Here is an 18,347-nt window from a genome sequence, read left to right on the forward strand (position 1 = left end):
TTCTATCGCTTTCAGAACCTTTTGCAGAGATGGACAATGAGGCAGGAGGACAGAGAATGGGGTATAATTTCCTCACCAAAGAAGCTGCCGTCCCCCGGATTGGGAGGGAGATTGACGTGACAGTAACCACCTCCATGTTTGTTCCCAGGATTAAGGGAGAAGACAGAGGAGCCACAATAGCTTTGTTTGGCACAGATCCCACCTCATTAGAGATGACACTGGCCACTTGACTGGTCCTGGGGTAAATACGGAAGGAGAGCCTCACTAGAGAACCACATCAACAGACCAAAGAGCACCTACCCACGGGCTTTATTCTGCCCCCTGCTTGCTGCCCGAGCTGACAACTCCAGCCCCAGATGACAGCTGCTCCTGTCACGTGGTACTAATGGCCATCCCAGGTTAATAGAGCCAGGAGGGTAAAGACCAGCCAGCAACTGCTTCGAATGGTCATTTTCAGTGTGGACTTTGCTCTTGCCCTATCACTTCTTGACTTTTATCATCTGCCATGATGAAAGTGCATAAAAGGGTGCTTTGGCCAGGATACTCTTTCAGACTGGGCTTGCTCACAAAACTTCACTGTAAATATAAAATGGCCTGTGCCCCTGGCTTTTAAATCCACAGGAAAGGAGTGTGGTGAGGAAGGGTGGAAGGAAATTACTTTGACCTAATCAGCACAAAAACTTTCAAAATGAGGAAAGTTGTGCAGAAATTTCAATTTAGGGCACAGGAACGTCCCCATAAATGGGTGACTAAGACCTCAGAGGGCTCAGCACCGGTGTCTGGAACTGTAAGAGCTCTCCCACCCCACCTCCACCCCGGTACCTCGCATCCGTGCACACAGATCATGGCTGGATCAAACTCATGAGCCATATGTTATTTATACCCCTGACTACTTTCCAAAAGATGTGAGGTAGCTTACCTCAAAAGATACATGTCCAATAATCCTGTAAAAACAAGACTTAAATGATAAGAAGCAAACATTGAAAGAGACCAAACAGAAAATATTATTGTAGAGACCTAGACCTGAATGAGTATAATATGTTACTTTGAGCCTCCTGACACCCAAGGTGAAAAAGAACCAGGTTAAGGTGCATAATTCTCAATATCTGATTTTAAAAGCACATCAGATTTGTCAGGGGATGTGGATTACTCAGTTTGTTCTGTTCCGTGGTCGCCCACCGCACCCCAAGCAAAGAACAGACAAAACAAAACCTTAGTGATGGGAGGGCAAACCCTCTGCCTTAAACAAAACAGTGTGGTCACAGCAATATCCTTTCTCACACTGCAACACCCTCTGGCTATTCTCTTGGACATCCTTTGTTCATTCTTGGTAAACCTTCTGTACGATTCTGCATGAGAATTAATTTCATTAAAATACTCCCTGCAGGAGTGTATCAACAGTTGTCTGGTAGCAATAGCTGAAGTTCATTTCTGAGCCTTGTGAGAAGGAGTCAGGAGAGATTAGTTACTATTTCCAAAGGTCTGGTTACAAGAGGGCATGATGACATTCTAGAGAATATTGACACGGGAGTCAGAACACCTGGGTTCTTGTCCCAACTGGATAACTAACGTAACTGTGTGTCACAGGGCAAGCTCTTTCCCATCTCTGAGCTGCACTTTCCCCATCTGTACCAAGAGAGGGTTGAAATAGTTCAGACTTTCTCAACGCTGGCCACACATTAGAATCACCTGGGCAGCTTTTAAACGTACATACGCATGGCTTCCTCCACAGATAAACTAATGATTTGTACTTCCCTAGGGGTAGCGCCCAGGCATCAGTGTTGTTGAAAACACCTTGGAAGATTCCCATGTGCAGCCAGGACTGAGATCACTGGAAGGGATGATCTCTAAGAGACCTCTCCAGACCCATGCTTCCATGGAGACATTCCTATTTTGAGGGATGCCTCAGTGAATGATTCCCCTGGGCATGGAGCTCTTTCTCAGAGTCAGCTAGGTTAAAAAGAACAAACTAGAAAGGTCCTTGTAAATCATGCAAAACGAGCTGCCTGCTTCTGCAGCTGCAGGACAAAAATACCTCCGTGCACTTGGTCTATTTCTCCCTCCTTGCTGGTGGTAAACAGCAGCCCTCTAATACAGAGCATGTGCTCCACCATCTGTGACCTCAGTCTACCTTTCTGGCTTTCTCCTCTCCCAGTGTGAGCCCTTTTACCTCACTTCCCTAGTGCATACTGACAGAAAGCTGATAGCAGACCCTAACCCTCAAGGATAGGCTGACTAAACTCAGATAAAACACTAAATTGTTACTTCAATTTACATTTCAAGTAAGCATTAACTCAGCACCTATGTGGCAGAGGCTTGGTTAGGCATGTTCACTGTCTCATTTTAAACATTTGATTGGCATTTGTAGAAAAGGGGAGAGATCCTCCTCCCCTCTGACCATCACCGTTAAAAGAACAGCAAGCATGAGGCAAGCCATAGGGTTAGGAGTCGGCTGGACACGAGACCACAGGTGGCTGGCCTTGAAGAATCACCTCTTCTGAGGGACTTGGTGGAGAGGTTGAGGGTGGAGTCTAACAGATGGTCCTCTCCAAGGAATTTGGCAACCAATGGCTTCTCCCAGGAACCGGAGCCCAACTTGTCATAGCCGTGGTTGACCAGCAGGCCTGTGCTTCCAGCCCTTTACCTGCATTCTTCAAATAATCTGGTCAATTACATCCTAACTCCCATCCATTGGTCCAAGACTGTGTGTTAATATTTTGCATCCCCTGGACTACTTGGAAATAACATAAGTATATGTTATCCTATATCCTGACATTCCAGTCTACTATACCTCCCCCCCAAAATTGACTTCCAACAAAACAGCATAAACACTATAAAAAAAACTTCTGACAAGAGTTCACTAACATAGAATAAACATTAAGTTATTGAGAGGATTATGGTTTCAGTATAGAATATAAACATATAACACCCTGATAAACTAAGAATAATATAGCCAACAAAAATTGAGTGGTCAGGAGAGGAAGGAGGCAAAAAATAAGCAGTATAATAATCAACCCACCTACCATAGTAAAGATCAAAATTCACCTCTAAAACTGAAATAGAATTAAAAATAGAGTTAACTCAAAGATTCTATAATATATATTTTCTTGACCATAACCGAATATTTTGGGAATTAATGAATTTTGGGGGAATTAATGATACCTGTAGTAAAAAGTGTTTAATAGAAGTTCAAAAAGTCCTTCAATTTTGCATCAGTTTCTTTCCCTTCTATTAAATTCATGCAAAATTAAATGTAAATTTTTTATTTTCTCAAAAACGTGTATTACAGATTTCTCTCTCTCTCTGATCCATATATATATTCATACAGAAATGTTTGGAATTATGCTCACTGAGTGTGAGCATAATAATAATAATTATGTGAGCATAATAATAATATTAATTATTTCTAGGCACTGGAGGTTTAGTTAATTTGTTTCTTCAGTATTTGTTCTTTTCTGCCTTGTTTGCATTTTTTACCATGATCATGTACTATGTTTAAAAAAAAATCATGGGAATTCCCTAGTGGTCCAGTGGTTAGGACTCTGTGCTTTCACTGCCGAGGGTACGAGTTGGATCCCTGGTCCAAAAACTAAGATCCCGCAAGCTGCGCCGTGAGGCGAAAAATAAAAATAATAAAATAAAATCATGACTTGAAAAAGTCAGTGACTATAAGTCCATGAATGGCTTCAAGATGGACTCTGAAATTCTATGCATAATATCCATGTGTGTGATTTTTTTCTGGAAAGTATGTCATATTCTCATCCAATGTCAGAAGTATTTATGACTCCAGAATACAGTTCTATGCTTCCTGCATTTCTTCTACTTTTGGTTTTTAAGCTTCTGGTTAATAATAAAGCTGCCTTAGGCTGTCAACCAAATACTAGGAACTGTACCAAGAACTTTACATGTATTATCTTTCGGTTTCTGCACTTTACAAGATAGATATTATCACTCCCATGTTATGGAGGAGAAATGAAGATCAGAGTTGCCTAGTCACTTGCCCAGAGTCACAGAACAATCAGAGGTAGACCTTGTCATCTGAATCCATCTCTGCGTGGGTCTGAAGTTTGCTCCAATACATTCATCTACCTCATCAGATAAGTCATCAGAAGCCATTTGTCTGCCAGCATTTAAGGGCCTACGATTAGCTGCCAATGTCCCAGGTGCTGGGGACACAGCAATAAACACTGGACAAAAATCTCTGCTTTCTTGGTGTTGATATTTTAAGAAATAGCTCAACCCAGATTTAAAATATGCTTATATTGTTTCATTTTATTTTTATGGCAACCCTGTGAGGCAGGCAGGTATTGCTATCCCTGATTTATAGCGAAGCCAACTAAGTCTGGGAGAAAGAGTTATCTGATTTGCATATAGCTGTTACGGGATTGAGCCAGAATATCAAACCTGATAAGACTCTAAGTCTCATCTGTAAGTTTAAAATATGCATATATTTTAGAATTAGACCAGATCCTAGTAGCAAATAGTGGTAGTGATAGGATATAAAAATTAAGGGTAAGTTTTGCCCTCAGTCACACTTGATACAAGTTATTGGACATTGTGAAACAGATCAAGTTTTTCATTACCTCACTCCCACTCTCCCTTTCAGGGTCCTTCTCTCCACTCCTGCTGACTTGTCCTCTACTTGCTCTCAATTGTTTACACACAACTCACTCTCTGTCTTCCCTCTCTGCTTCCCCCCAAAGCTGAGGGCTCAGCTGTGCTCAGTGCAGCTTTTCCACGAAGTCATTGTTGACTGAATACCTAGAGGACGCTGGGTGGCAAGTATGGGAAGGTACATATGTAAAGAATATGACACAAGGTCTCTCCCAATAGGACCAGCATTTGTGTTTTAAATTGGGATTTTTAAGCCTCAAAAGGCTTTAAGACCTAAAAAAATGGATCTCAAATGGCGGAATTTCAGGTATACTTTAAATGGTATATTCCATTGGAATCACATAAATTATTCAAGAGCTTGCTATAAATGCAGATTCCCACATTCCACCTTCAGAGAATCTCCAGTTCTGGGGTGATAGCCAGGAATTTGCACATTCAGCAAGCTTCTCAGGGTCCATGCACCACATTTTTGAAAAGCACTGGTGTATGGAGAGAGAGTGCATTGAGCACCCACTCCAGGAATCCCTGCATCGTGGTTGCACACACAATACCTCTGTCAAAGCAGTTATCACACTCTGTTGCAATTGTCTGTCTGTGTCTATGTCTGCAACCAGACAGTGGAACCCATTCCTATTCATCTCTGCAGCCCAAGTCCCTGGCTCACGGTACCTTACCCAGAGACACTCGGTAAACATTTACCAAATGTATGAAGACAGGCCCAACTCTGCATTAGTCATACACACACACACACACACACACACACACACACACACAAACATACCATCACTCACTGTATTCCTATGGGAAAAGCTGGTCCTAGCCCTGCACCACTACATGTTGCCTGGGGTGAAGACCAGCTTCTACAATATGCTGAGAAGGAAGGTTTCATAAAGCCACAGCTTACCTGGCAGCTGGAGAAAAGCAACAAACCATATTACAAGAAGAGAGTTAAACTCTTGATGTATTCCCACTCCCATCTAGCAAATAAAGGTGGCATGAAACATTCAATAATGAAATTGAGCATCTTGGTGAAGATCACAGAGCAAGGTGCTGAGATCTGGGACCAGAACTCTAATTTTTCTTTACTCTACATGCCCCTTTTGCTCTGATCAAACCTAAGAAATCCAAACTTCTTTGATCTTGTACCACTGTCAATAAAAATATAATGATACATTAGTAAGACCTAACTTTTCATATTGCAATACACTAAATATTAGAACTAGAATTTCTAATTCTGCCTAGCAATGGAAGCTCTTGCAATCACTCCACTCTGAAAACCCCTAGACTCTGTACGCACTCTTCATTAAAACAGGAAAATCTAGGTTGGGAGCCAAAGGGAAAGGAATCCCAGCATAATATCAGGAAGGAAAAAGAAAAGATGGAAAAAAGAGAGGATGGGGGAGCAAAAAAGCAGGAGGGAGGGAGAGAGAAAAAAGGTAAGGAAAGATGAATGGAAGAAAGGAAGGAGTGAATGAGGAATAAGGAGGAAGAAAAGGAGGAAGGCGAGGAGAGAGGAAGGGAGGGAGGGGGGAGTTCTGAAGCCACACAGATTTTTTTTCCGGAAGCCAATTGCATTATACATACACAGGATCATCTTATGATATTGTTATTCTAACTTGCGAGCAGAAGCTTGGGTTAGTCAAAGGGACATCAAGATCAGGTTTGCTATTTCCCACACTTTCCTCCCTCCAATTTACAGTTTAGTGACTTTGGTAAGACAGAGAGTAGCAATGTCCTGCCTTCATGGCTTCCCTGATGGCTGTGAGAGTCCATGAATGTGTTTATGGCTCATATCTCTCTAGTCCATAAAGCACCGCAGCAGCACTCTTTGTTTTTCACCGTTCAGTTTCCAGGCGCTTGACTGAGCCTCCAGCACAACGCAGCCCTGATAACAGAACAGATAAGAGACTTATGATGTGTAAACTGAGAGGATCCGTTTGTGAACATGCCAGAATTTGTCTTCATGGAACTAAATAAGGTCAATAGTATTGCGAGCCCAGAAAATCCCTGTGAGTGCTGAAACTTTAAAACACTTTGTTCTGTATGTCATACATTTGGAAAGAACTTTAAAGGTCATCTACTTCAATCTCCAAACTATAAATTAAGAACTAAAAACACAGTCACTTTATCTTTTGGGGCAGCCTGGGTTTCTTCATCTGTAACATGAGAGGGCTGGACTAGTCAGAGTCTAAGATTCATTCTGATTCCAACATCTCATAAATCAACCGGCATATCTAAGGTCAGTAAGCAGTCAAAGACTCCCTGGTGTGTGGTCAAACACACTGGATAAGAAAATACAACTATGGCTCTCTTCTGTCCTTCCAAATATCAACGTATAAATGCTAACTTTAATTTGAAGTGTTTAATGGAAATCTGGTCCAGCCTGGAAGATATGTCTACTACATCTAGAAATGTAAACAACTATATTTCAGGAGAGTGAAGGGTTAATTATAGGCATTGATGAATAACTTTTATTTCCATGATTTTATCTCACCCTTGCCAAATGTGTGACTTCACTAGATGTGTCAAAAGGGTAGTAAAGTTTCCAAAGCTAAAAAGAAAGGGCAGGCCTTCTCAGACATCTGCAAATGCTAATTACTCATAATGGCAAGTCATTACCCAAATCCATTTCTGGAAAGTCACAAGGATTTGACAGGTCAAAGCAAAAATGTCATTTCAGGCTCCGGCAAGTCACTCTGCCAAATTAACCCTCAGCATACTCATATTTACCACGCTCTTCTTCCAAGTAGGGGAAAACACAAATGCAAAGGGAGGGCCGGTACTTTAGAGAGAAAACCAATTCAAGGCCTACACTTGGGAAGGCAAGGGCAGCTATCGCACTCCAGGGCTTGGGGATTTGTATCAAGGATTTCCTGCAGCACAACTTTAACTGCATAACTGTGGGCTTCCAGGGATCCAGGACTCCAACAACAGACAGAAATGCAGCTATCTGGAATTTGAAGGTGGGGATACAAGAAAGTCAAAGCTCTTTGGAGACAGACAGAGTGAGACTGAGATGTGGCTGCCCGTAGCAATGGGTCTTGTAAACAAATGCTGGTCCCATCCAGATTTTTTATTTTTTTGCCGTACGCAGGCCTCTCACTGTTGTGGACTCTCCCACTACGGAGCACAGTCTCCCGACACGCAGACTCAGCGGCCACGGCTCACGGGCCCAGCTGCTCCACAGCATGTGGGATCTTCCCAGACTGGGGCACGAACCCGTGTCCCCTGAATCGGCAGGTGAACTCTCAACCACTGAGCCACCAGGGAAGCCCCATCCAGATTTTTAAAAATAAGTTTATTCATTATTTCTTTTATGCATTCAAGCATGTATTCAGTCAACGAATATTTTCTAAGTATCTACTTTTTGCCAATGCTATTCCAGGTTCTAGGGATACAGTGGTGAATAAGAAAGACAGTGCTTGAAATGGGGATATATGTATATGTATAGCTGATTCACTTTGCTATAAGGTAGAAACTAACACATCATTGTAAAGCAATTATACTCCAATAAAGATGTTGAAAGAAGAAAGAAAGAAAAAAGAAAAAACCAGAAAGACAGTGTTTGGCCTCATTGAATTTCCAGAAGGAGAATGAACAGTAACTAAATAATCACAGAAATGAGTACGTATAATTAAAGTTCACATTTCATTAAGTACAGTGAAGAGAATGAACAGGACAGGATGAGAGATTTGAGCAGAGCCACTTGATCTAGTCAGCTGGCTAGAGGCAGGGTCATCCTAGCTTTAGCAGATCAAGAATAAGGAACAGTAGCATTCCAGGTGGAAGGTACATTCTGTGCAAAGGCCCTCAGGTGGGCATATAGGAACTGGAAAGAAAGGGCAGTGTGGCTTTTCACATCAGACACGTGTAAGAGTGGGGACAGCAGAGCCTGGAGAGGTGTGAGGGGGCCTCCGAATTACCAAGGCCACTTAGGAACAGGAGTGAGGGTGCAGGAGAGGGTAGGAGAGAGCACATTCTGAAATTCACAGGCAAAAATAGGTCAAGACTGGTACGGAGAAGCAGATCCCTAGAATAGAGGAGGCTGCCTGAGGACCTCAGGACTGTGAATAAATCATGGAGGGACTTGTACTGGAGGTGAGACTTCTGGGATTTCCCTTAAATTCAATGGGAGGCCACTGAAGTATTTTAGTTGGAGAGTGATATGATTTGATACATTTTTTAAGATCACACTGGGTATACAGAGGTAAAAATGAAAGAACAAACACTACTTGCAACAACATGGAGCATCTTAAAAAGATACTGTGAGACACCAATTTTTTTTTAAATAAATTTATTTATTTTTATTTTTGGCTTCATTGGGTCTTCGTTGCTGCGTGAGCTTTCTCTAGTTGCGGCGAGCAGGGGCTACTCTTCGCTGTGGTGCGCGGGCTTCTCTTGTTGCAGAGCATGGGCTCTAGGCGTGTGGGCTCAGCAGTTGTGGTTCACGGGCTCTAGAGCGCAGGCTCAGTAGTTGTGGTGCACAACTTGTGGGCTTATTTGTTCTGTGGCATGTGGGATCTTCCCAGACCAGGACTCGAACCCGTGTTCCCTGCATTGGCAGGCGGATTCTTAACCACTGCACCACCATGGAAGCCTGAGATACCATTTTTACAAAGCTCAAAAACAAACAAAACTAAGTAATACTTTATTTGAGGATATAGGCGGGATGAAAGAATATTTTTTAAAGGGAACTATAAACATGACGTTCAGGATGGTGGTTACCTCTGGGAAGAGGAAAAGTGTGGGATAGGGGACACATAGGTAGTTACTGGGTTGTGTCCTAAGGGGGACGGTTGGTTTTGAGTATTCATTTGATTATGCTTGACCATATATATATGGTGTATATATATATACACATAAACATTATATATATGTAATATACATATAATGTATCAAATATTATATTTAAGAGAAAACTGGGTGCTTCTGGCTCCTGCATGGAGAAAGGATTGAGGGAAGCATGAGAGGAAGGCATGAAATTAGTTAGGGGCTGTCTCAGTGCCCAGGTGAAACCCTTTGAGCCTCCAGGCTCTTCCCACTCGGAAGAGCCGAGAGAGAGCCACTGCCCACCAGTCACACCTGCCCAGCACCTGGCACCACTCTGTGCACATGGCCAACTCAGTAAACTTTCCATTAATAAAATTATGAATTCCCATGTAGAAAGAGCAGCTAGATGTATTGAAATGCAAGACACAGACTCACAATAGTTACTGAACCATTGACTCTATGACAATTACATGTTTCCAATCAATGTCATATTCATTATTTGTTTTTATCCAAATACAGTAGATTTATACATTACATAGAAAGAAAGGTTCACACAGCAAAGTGAGGGTTGATGTGGAACTGGGTGGACCTCTCCAAGTTGACATCCACTATATTTTGATGGCTCTCAAATATCAAACATAAATAATTACCTTGAGTACTACGTCACCCCCCAAACCACTCTGGTTCAGCTCTGCCACATTTCGGTAAGTATTTTTCAAACTCTGTAGCCATTAGGGTTTGTTATACACACACATACGCATACACATATACATATTTTGTATACATATCCTCTATATAAGTATCTGATTCCGTTTGCCCATCCCCAACAATTTCATCAGATTATGGAGGGCAATATGTAAACTTTCTCAATTTTTGCAAACCATAAATTATTGGGAATGTGAGCATATTGAGTCACTACTACCATCACTCCACCAAAATTGACTCAGTTGCTCTGGTGGCTATGGGGTTCCCCCTTTTTTCCTCACAGCACGAAGCCAAATGCTCTTTTCATGATAAAGCCTTTCCATAGATGAGGAGATGGTTAGTCAGACAAAGCTAATGAAGACTAGCTGTCCACTCTTGCTAGAAACTTCCTAAATTCTATGCCTTGACACCAGATTCACCATTGTTGATTAATAAAATTTCCTCTGCATTCTGGGGCAGTAATTATCAATTCACCTGATGCCAAGACATCTGATTTCTTCCTACAAAGGCCCAAATTCCCTCCATGATTGTGTTAATTATAATCTGAGGTACAGTTCACCATCAAGGATATCGGAAATTTACTGCTGAGCAAGGGAGCAACTAAGATTCAAGATCTAATCCTGAGTCCAGAAGCAGAACCACAGAAATCAAGATGTAGAGTGTGGATGTAGTGGGTGAATGCCACTACACAAGGTCAGAAGCTTAAGACATCAGAGTCTGAATTGTCAAATCCAGGTAGGAGCCTAGAAGAGAAACTGCAGAAATAGTTGGTAAGTATATTGGAATATAATACCATATGCCAAAATTCACATGCTGAAACAGGCTAGCTAGACTGCCAGAAAGAAGCCAAACCCTAAGGGAGAGGAGTTTTTCAGAAGATCTTAAACACCTGGTGGATTTCTTTTTCCTAGAGTAAAAACTGTTAATATCTGCTAAGCGCTATGTGCCAGGGATCATGATAAACTCTTTACACGCAAAGCCTCATTTAATCTGCATAAAAATGAACTATCATTATTTTTCCAATTTTGCAGATGAGGAAACTGAGGCTTAAGAAAATGAAGTGACTTGTACAAGGTCACACAGCTATTGGGAGAGAGGAGAGCTACTGGGAAAGGGAGAAAGAGAAGGAGACAGAGAAGCTGAGCTGGATTCAAATCTAACAGTCTCACTCATGAGCCACCAACTTAACCAACAATTGATACTGTGCTCAGATAAACCTTTGCCTTCAGTTCCCTTTAATATTTCCTAACAACATATGTATATGTTACAAAAAGAAAAAGCAAGTTTGGGCTTCCCTGGTGGCGCAGTGGTTGAGAGTCCGCCTGCCAATGCAGGGGACACGGGTTTGTACCCCGATCCGGGAGGATCCCACGTGCTGCGGAGCGGCTGGGCCCGTGAGCCGTGGCCGCTGAGCCTGCGCGTCCGGAGCCTGTGCTCCGCAACGGGAGAGGCCACAGCAGTGAGAGGCCCGCGTACCGCAAAAAAAAAAAAAAAAAAGAAAAGAAAAAGCAAGTTTATATTCATTTGACTTTGACAGTTGAGCATCTTTTATGTTCTTTTCAGTGACTAGAGAGAGCTCATAATTGAGAACCACTGCTTTAGGCTTAAAAAGACCCCACAGATGGGACCGTCAGGGCACTTCACCCTTGAGTTCCCCTTGGAGAATTCAGTATCTCCATTATAACTCCACATGGTCCCTCCAGCCTGCTGTCTGTGACCGTCATGCCTTGGAGTATTAAAGGGAGGAGAGTGTAGGCAAATTAGAGGATACACAAGGACATGTCTAAGCATTATAATTCTGATTTAAAAAAAATCAGGACACCATAAAAATTCTATTTCTGAAGACTTATACAATCCACTTAAACCCATGAGAACTTGAGGTGGCTAAAAAACTTTACTTGGAAAGCAAATAGAATTATTGGATTGTGAAACTGAGAGCCATAAAATTTAAAACAATTTTATACGAAACTCCAATTTTTTTTTATTTCAAAGTAAAAGAGTCAGGCAGTATCAAGGAAATTTGAATCTCATAAGGTTTGAGGACATGGGAACGAGGAGAGGAGTGAAAGATTTCCCTTTGTTGAGCAACTAAAAGGCTGCCATCACCTGGAAGTGACTTGGGCTAAACGCCTGCTCTGGGCCCGAGCCTGACGTTACACCCGAGTCTCGCCGTATAAGGTTTGGCTCCTGGATCTCTCGCGGTACCTGCAGAACCCTCCCTCTTCTTTATCCCTGTGGAAAATCTGTTATGACTTCTGTGACTTCTCAACCCTCTTGGTGAACATGGCACCTGCACTTCACACTTCACCACACCCCTTAAGACTTATCTCTCTTTTTTTTTCCTTTGTGTTAAATTTCTTTTTCCAGTTGAAGAGTAAGCTCTTTTGGTGCAAGGACACTCTCTGGTGCTTTTCTTGTTTTCCCTGGTCTCGAGCGGTACTATCGTGCAGGGTTTAAGATTTGAGTTTGAATCAAATGAGAAGTCTGTGTGATATTGAATAGGTTGCTTACCTTTTTCTTCTTCTGTAAAATAGGGATTCAATGAGCATGAAGTACTTAACCCAGTGCCTAGCATATATTCATCATTTAACAAGCTTCACTTATGATCATTATCATTTATTGATTGAGAGCACTGGCTTTAGGGGCCTGACAACAGCTGGTCCCTCTAACGGATGATCTCCCCCTTCCTCCCTTTTCAAGACTAGGAGTTGACCCCTTGTTTCCCCATAACAAGGAACCCCTACCACAGCAACAACTACAACCCCTCTCCATCTGATTTGAGCATCTATCATCATCTCATTGAGACACCACTTAGACAATGCCTTCAAATGTGGAGCTGCAGAGGGGGGCTGGGTTAGGCTGGGGTAGATTGCTGCCCCATTAACATTCACTCCACAATAGAGACCATTATCTTGGCAGCAAAATACCCCCGAGGTAGTGATGTGAGGAAATGGGGGTGGGGGTGGGGGGATGGGTTACCAAAGCAACAGAGAGACTTGAGCTGCACTGTTTCTATGGCAACAGAGAGACAGCATGAGCATTTTCCTAGCTGGAATGATGGTTAGTTAGACTCTCACCCACAGTATGGGTGACTCATCAGCTAGATTGAATGGCAAAGTGTAGAGTAGTACAGGGTTTCTCTTAGAATTTTGGTCAGAACGAAGCCCACAGTAGAGATCCTAATTCTGTAAGCTGGAACCTAGACTCCTGTCTTAGGAATCGAGAGAAGAGTTCTCTCTTTGGCGACAGACCAATTAATTATCTCCCCAATATCATTAATTCTTATTTACAACCTGCAATCTCCATGAGTGGTTGTCTTGAATAAAATCCATTTATGGAAATCCAACTCATTACGTACAGAAATCAAGTAGTAAACAGTGCCCGAGCAAGTTTCCCCTTTTCCTTGAATTTTAATTTATCAAAGAAATGCACTCACATCATTAAAAAGTCAATTAGTGCTTACAAGCTTATAAGAAAGAACAGCAGTCCCCACACATATAACACCCCCTCCCTTATTCCCCTTCCTAGAGGCAACTCTTTTAACAATTTTAGCTGTGTACCCTTTATTTACCTCCGTATTTCCAAATATTTCCATATTGAATACAATTTCCTATTAAAGTAAATAGATAAGGCTCTCTCATATCTTACCTTTCTTCAACTCAACCTTCTAATATGATTATAGCACAACTTTTGAATAAACCCATATGAAGTATTTTCAATATTAAACTCATAAATTTTGACTCACTGCTGAGTCAGTTAGGGAACCATAATGACATGATTTCACCTGGCCAAGGGGCTGGAGGTCTCCCTGTTCAAGATGCAGACCTGCACCCAATCCCCTGGGTCTGGCCTGGCACATTTTGCCTCATCTGTGCCTGGTGTCCCTGAATCTGGAAGCTATCTATTCCATTTTGTGGGAGCATTACTACCTGTTTCTTGGCAGTAGGAGTGGAGATCTGGGGGCTCTGCCTGTCCCTTCCACAGACCTCGTAATTCCCTGTCCTCAGCATATATATGTATGATTGAGTCATTTTCTGTACAGCAGAAATTACCACAACATTGTAAAACAACTATACTATAATAAAATTAAAAATAAATAAACTCAGATAACAATTTGGTTTAAAAAAGTTGAAAAATACTTGGTTTAAAAAAATGTTTTCTGTTCTGGTGCATTGTGAGCAAAGCCAGGTGATTTTACCTTTCGACTGATTGAGGCTCTATTCTGAAAAGATAATTTAAGACAAGCACAAAATGAAATTGATCGTTGCTGTGTTAACTATAATTGTGAAAAACAGAAATTATCTAAATGTCCAATGAGAAAAAAACCGTGATATACCATGGGAATACAATGGGAGAATATGGAAAATATGCCATTGTACTAAGAGGCTGACTTTATGCTCTGGTTACAAGTGTGTCAAATATCCATTATAAGCTCTTTGTGTTGCAAACTTTACAACTGTAAAATGGGATAGTAAAGTAGCTACTTCATAGGGTTGTCATGAGGATGGAAGGAAAGAATGCCCTTCAACTTTCAGCTCATGCCTGAGACATAGGAAGCGCACAATAAATGCTATTCACAGCTGCTGCTGTTCCACAATACGACGGTATATGTGTAAAGTTTGTGAGATTGTGTTCCATTCCCATTTTTCTTTTTCTAGTATTATTTGTTCAATAAGTCAAAAAGAAAAACATACAAAATTACCTCTATAACAATAAACATTTTCACTATAATGGAATTTTTTTTTTTTTTTTTTTTTTTTGCGGTATGCGGGCCTCTCACCATTGTGGCCTCTCCTGTTGCGGAGCACAGGCTCCGGACGCGCAGGCTCAGTGGCCATGGCTCACGGGCCCAGCCGCTCAGCGGCATGTGGGATCTTCCCAGACCGGGGCACGAACCCGTGTCCCCTGCATCAGCAGCCAGACTCTCAACCACTGCGCCACCAGGGAAGCCCTATATTGGAATTTTTGTGAACACTGAGGTCGTCTGGCTAAATTGTTGGTTTAAAGCAGTGGTTCTCAGTGTGTGGTCCCAGCATCAATAGCATCAGCATCACCTACAAGTTTGTTTTTCATCCACCTTCTGGATCAGAAGCTCTGGGGTGGGGTCCAGCAATCTGTGTTGGAACAAGCCCTGCAGGGGATTCTGATCCATGCTAAACAGTTCTCAACACTAAGATGCACATTAGACTTAGGAGCTTAGAAGATAATAATGCATGGTCCCTCCCAGATCAATTAAATCAGATGCTCCACAGATGATGTGCAGGCACTGGTAATTTTTTAAAGCTACCAGGTGATTCTAATGTGCAGCCAGGACTGAGAACCACTGATAGGGAGAAATTTCTATATGAAAAGGCCAAGTGAGATGTGAGGGATAGGTAGCCTCAGAGGCAAAATTTTAACCTTATTCTACCATCCTTGGTTTCCACAGACCCTATTGTGTCTATTCTTAATTGATTCTAAATCCAGGAGAGAAGGGGGGATTATAAGCTTCTTCCAAGACTTCTGGACACATGTTGATAGATCCTGGAGATCAGGTAGAAATAGAAATGAGGGAGGTTTCCTACACTGTTGGTGGGAATGTCAATTGGTGCAGCCACAATGGAAAAAACTAAAAATAGAGATGCCATCCCACTCCTGGGCATATATCCGAACAAAACTATAATTCAAAAAGATACATGTACCCCTATGTTCATAGCAACACTAGTCACAATAGCCAAGACACAGAAACAATGTAAATGTCCATCAACAGATGAATGGATAAAGAAGATGTGGTACATATATACAATGGAATATTACTCAGCCATAGAAAGAATAAAATAATGCCATTTGCAGCAACATGGATGGACCTAGAGATTATCACACTGAGTGAAGTAAGTCAGAAAGAGAAAGACAAATACCATATGATATTACTTACATGTGGAATCTAAAATACAACACAAATGAAGTTATCTATGAAACAAAAAAACAGACCCACAGACATAGAGAACAGACTTGTGGTTGCCAGGTTGGATGGGGAATGGGGGAGGGATGGATTAGGAGTTTGGGATTAGCAGATGCAAACTATTATATATAGAATGGATATAAAACAAGGTCCTACTATATAACACAGGAACTATATTCAATATCCTGTGATAAACCATAATGGAAAAGAATATGAAAAAGAATGTATATATATACATATATGTGTGTGTGTGTATAACTATCACTTTGCTGTACAGCAGAAATTAGCACAGCACTGTAATTCAACTATACTTCAATAAAAAAATAAATTAAGAAAAAGAAATGAGGGAGGTTTGATGGGATAACGTAAGCCAGTGGGACACGATTCTCTCTACCTTTGAGAAAACTACCTTTTTTTTTTTTGTTTTTTTTGTTTTTGCGGTACGCAGGCCTCTCACTGTTGTGGCCTCTCCCATTGCGGAGCACAGGCTTCGGACGTGCAGGCTCAGCAGCCATGGCTCACGAACCTAGCCGCTCCGCGGCATGTGGGATTTCCCAGACCGGGGCACAAACCTGTGTCCCCTGCATTGGCAGGCAGACTCTCAACCACTGCGCCACCAGGGAAGCCTGAGAAAACTATCTTTTTAAAAGAGAGGTCCGAGTGCATTGGTCTTAAGGAAAACCTGGTATTTTCTTAGGAGCCAGACCAGGAAGAGTCCCACATTCCCCAGCTTTCAAACTATAACTCCTTCCCCCTTTGAGATTTGAGCTGTGTTTCATCAGAGTCCAAGGAACATTCTACAGGAATAATTTCAGTTCTTGGAAAATTTTCTGAGTTTCATCTTGGCTATTTTCTGACAAATTTCTATCCAAAAATGACAAAGAAATGAAACACCCCTGGTTTAATTTTATTTCCCTCTCAGTCCAATTTTCTCACTTTTTTCTTTAATCCTGTTGAAACTTTCATGTTTTTACAATCATCCTCAAATCTTCTTTTAGAATTTGGTAGACTAAAATAAATAAGACATAAAAGCCAGTCAGTCATATTCTACATTTGCTTTTTTATTGAATCCTCATTTATTCAACTAGCAGGCATTTATTCAGTTCATTTTCATTTTAAGAAATTTCTATAGAGAACCTCTAGGTGCACTGTGAAAACTACAAAAGAAACACAAGCTGTAATGTCCTTCTTTAAGAAATTTATTACCATTGTTATTGGATGAAAAGAGAAACACCTGAAACAAATAAGGAACAGTGTGATAAATTACTGAGCTAAATATAATCAAATGTGAGAGAACTAACATGTGTTGAGTGGTTACTACAAACCAGGCAGTGGACTAGGTGGTATTTTCCATACACTACCCCACACGTTCCTGGTGCAATCCTGTGTGGTGGCAGTTAGAATAGTCCAGCATCCTAGGTCAGAGACTGAGCTCTGGAGTCTGCCTGGCTGATGTACTAAACCTCTCTGTGCCTCCCAGGGAAGATGTGGATGATAATAATCTTACCTCAGTGGGTTGTCATGAGTAACAAATTCATATAAAGCACATAGCACGATGTTTAATCAATGCGTATCTTACTTAACACACTTCAGTGCCAGGCACATAGAAGCTATTTATCATTACTAGGTGGCATTTTAATTCCATTTCAAAGGTGTGAAAACTGAGGTTGAGAGACATTAAATGTCGTGTTATCATGACATAGTTCGACATCAATGCCTGTGTGCTTTCTTCTCTTTTACTTATAAAATCAAGGGCTGAAATACTTACTTAGCACAGAGCCCAGGCGATTTACAATTCTGTTTGCATTATAAAAATACCTAACAAACCCAAGGTCAAATCCCACATGGTAAATATTACTTATTTTTTATTTTTAATAAAGGGATATGTCATAAGAAATATTCAGATCCTCCTCTGCTAACAGACCTACCCAGGCTCACCATGCTACGAAATCTAAGCCCCTGTGGGTCTGTTCACTAGACCTCAATGCTATTCCCCTCCCCCTCAGAGCAAACTCCCTTCCTGCCTCTGTTCCTTTTCTCACCGAATCCCACCTCTCTCCTCTTCCTCTTGTCCCTCTTCTTCCCCATCCTAACCCACCCCATACCCCAAAACCCAGCCCAGGTCCCTTCCTCTGTGACCCCATCCCCTCAACCCCTCCTTCCCCTCTTCCCAGAAGTCACACTGCCCCAGTCAGTCCTTGTAACTACAGCACACCCTTGCTCCCTGAGCACGGCACCCACCCCACCAGTATTAGCTCCTTGAATCCTCAAACCCACCTTGGGTGTGATCCTCACTTTACAGATGAAGACACCTGGG

The sequence above is a fragment of the Leucopleurus acutus genome (genome assembly GCF_964270905.1).
Source record: "Leucopleurus acutus genome assembly, chromosome: 20".
NCBI lineage: Eukaryota > Metazoa > Chordata > Mammalia > Artiodactyla > Delphinidae > Leucopleurus > Leucopleurus acutus.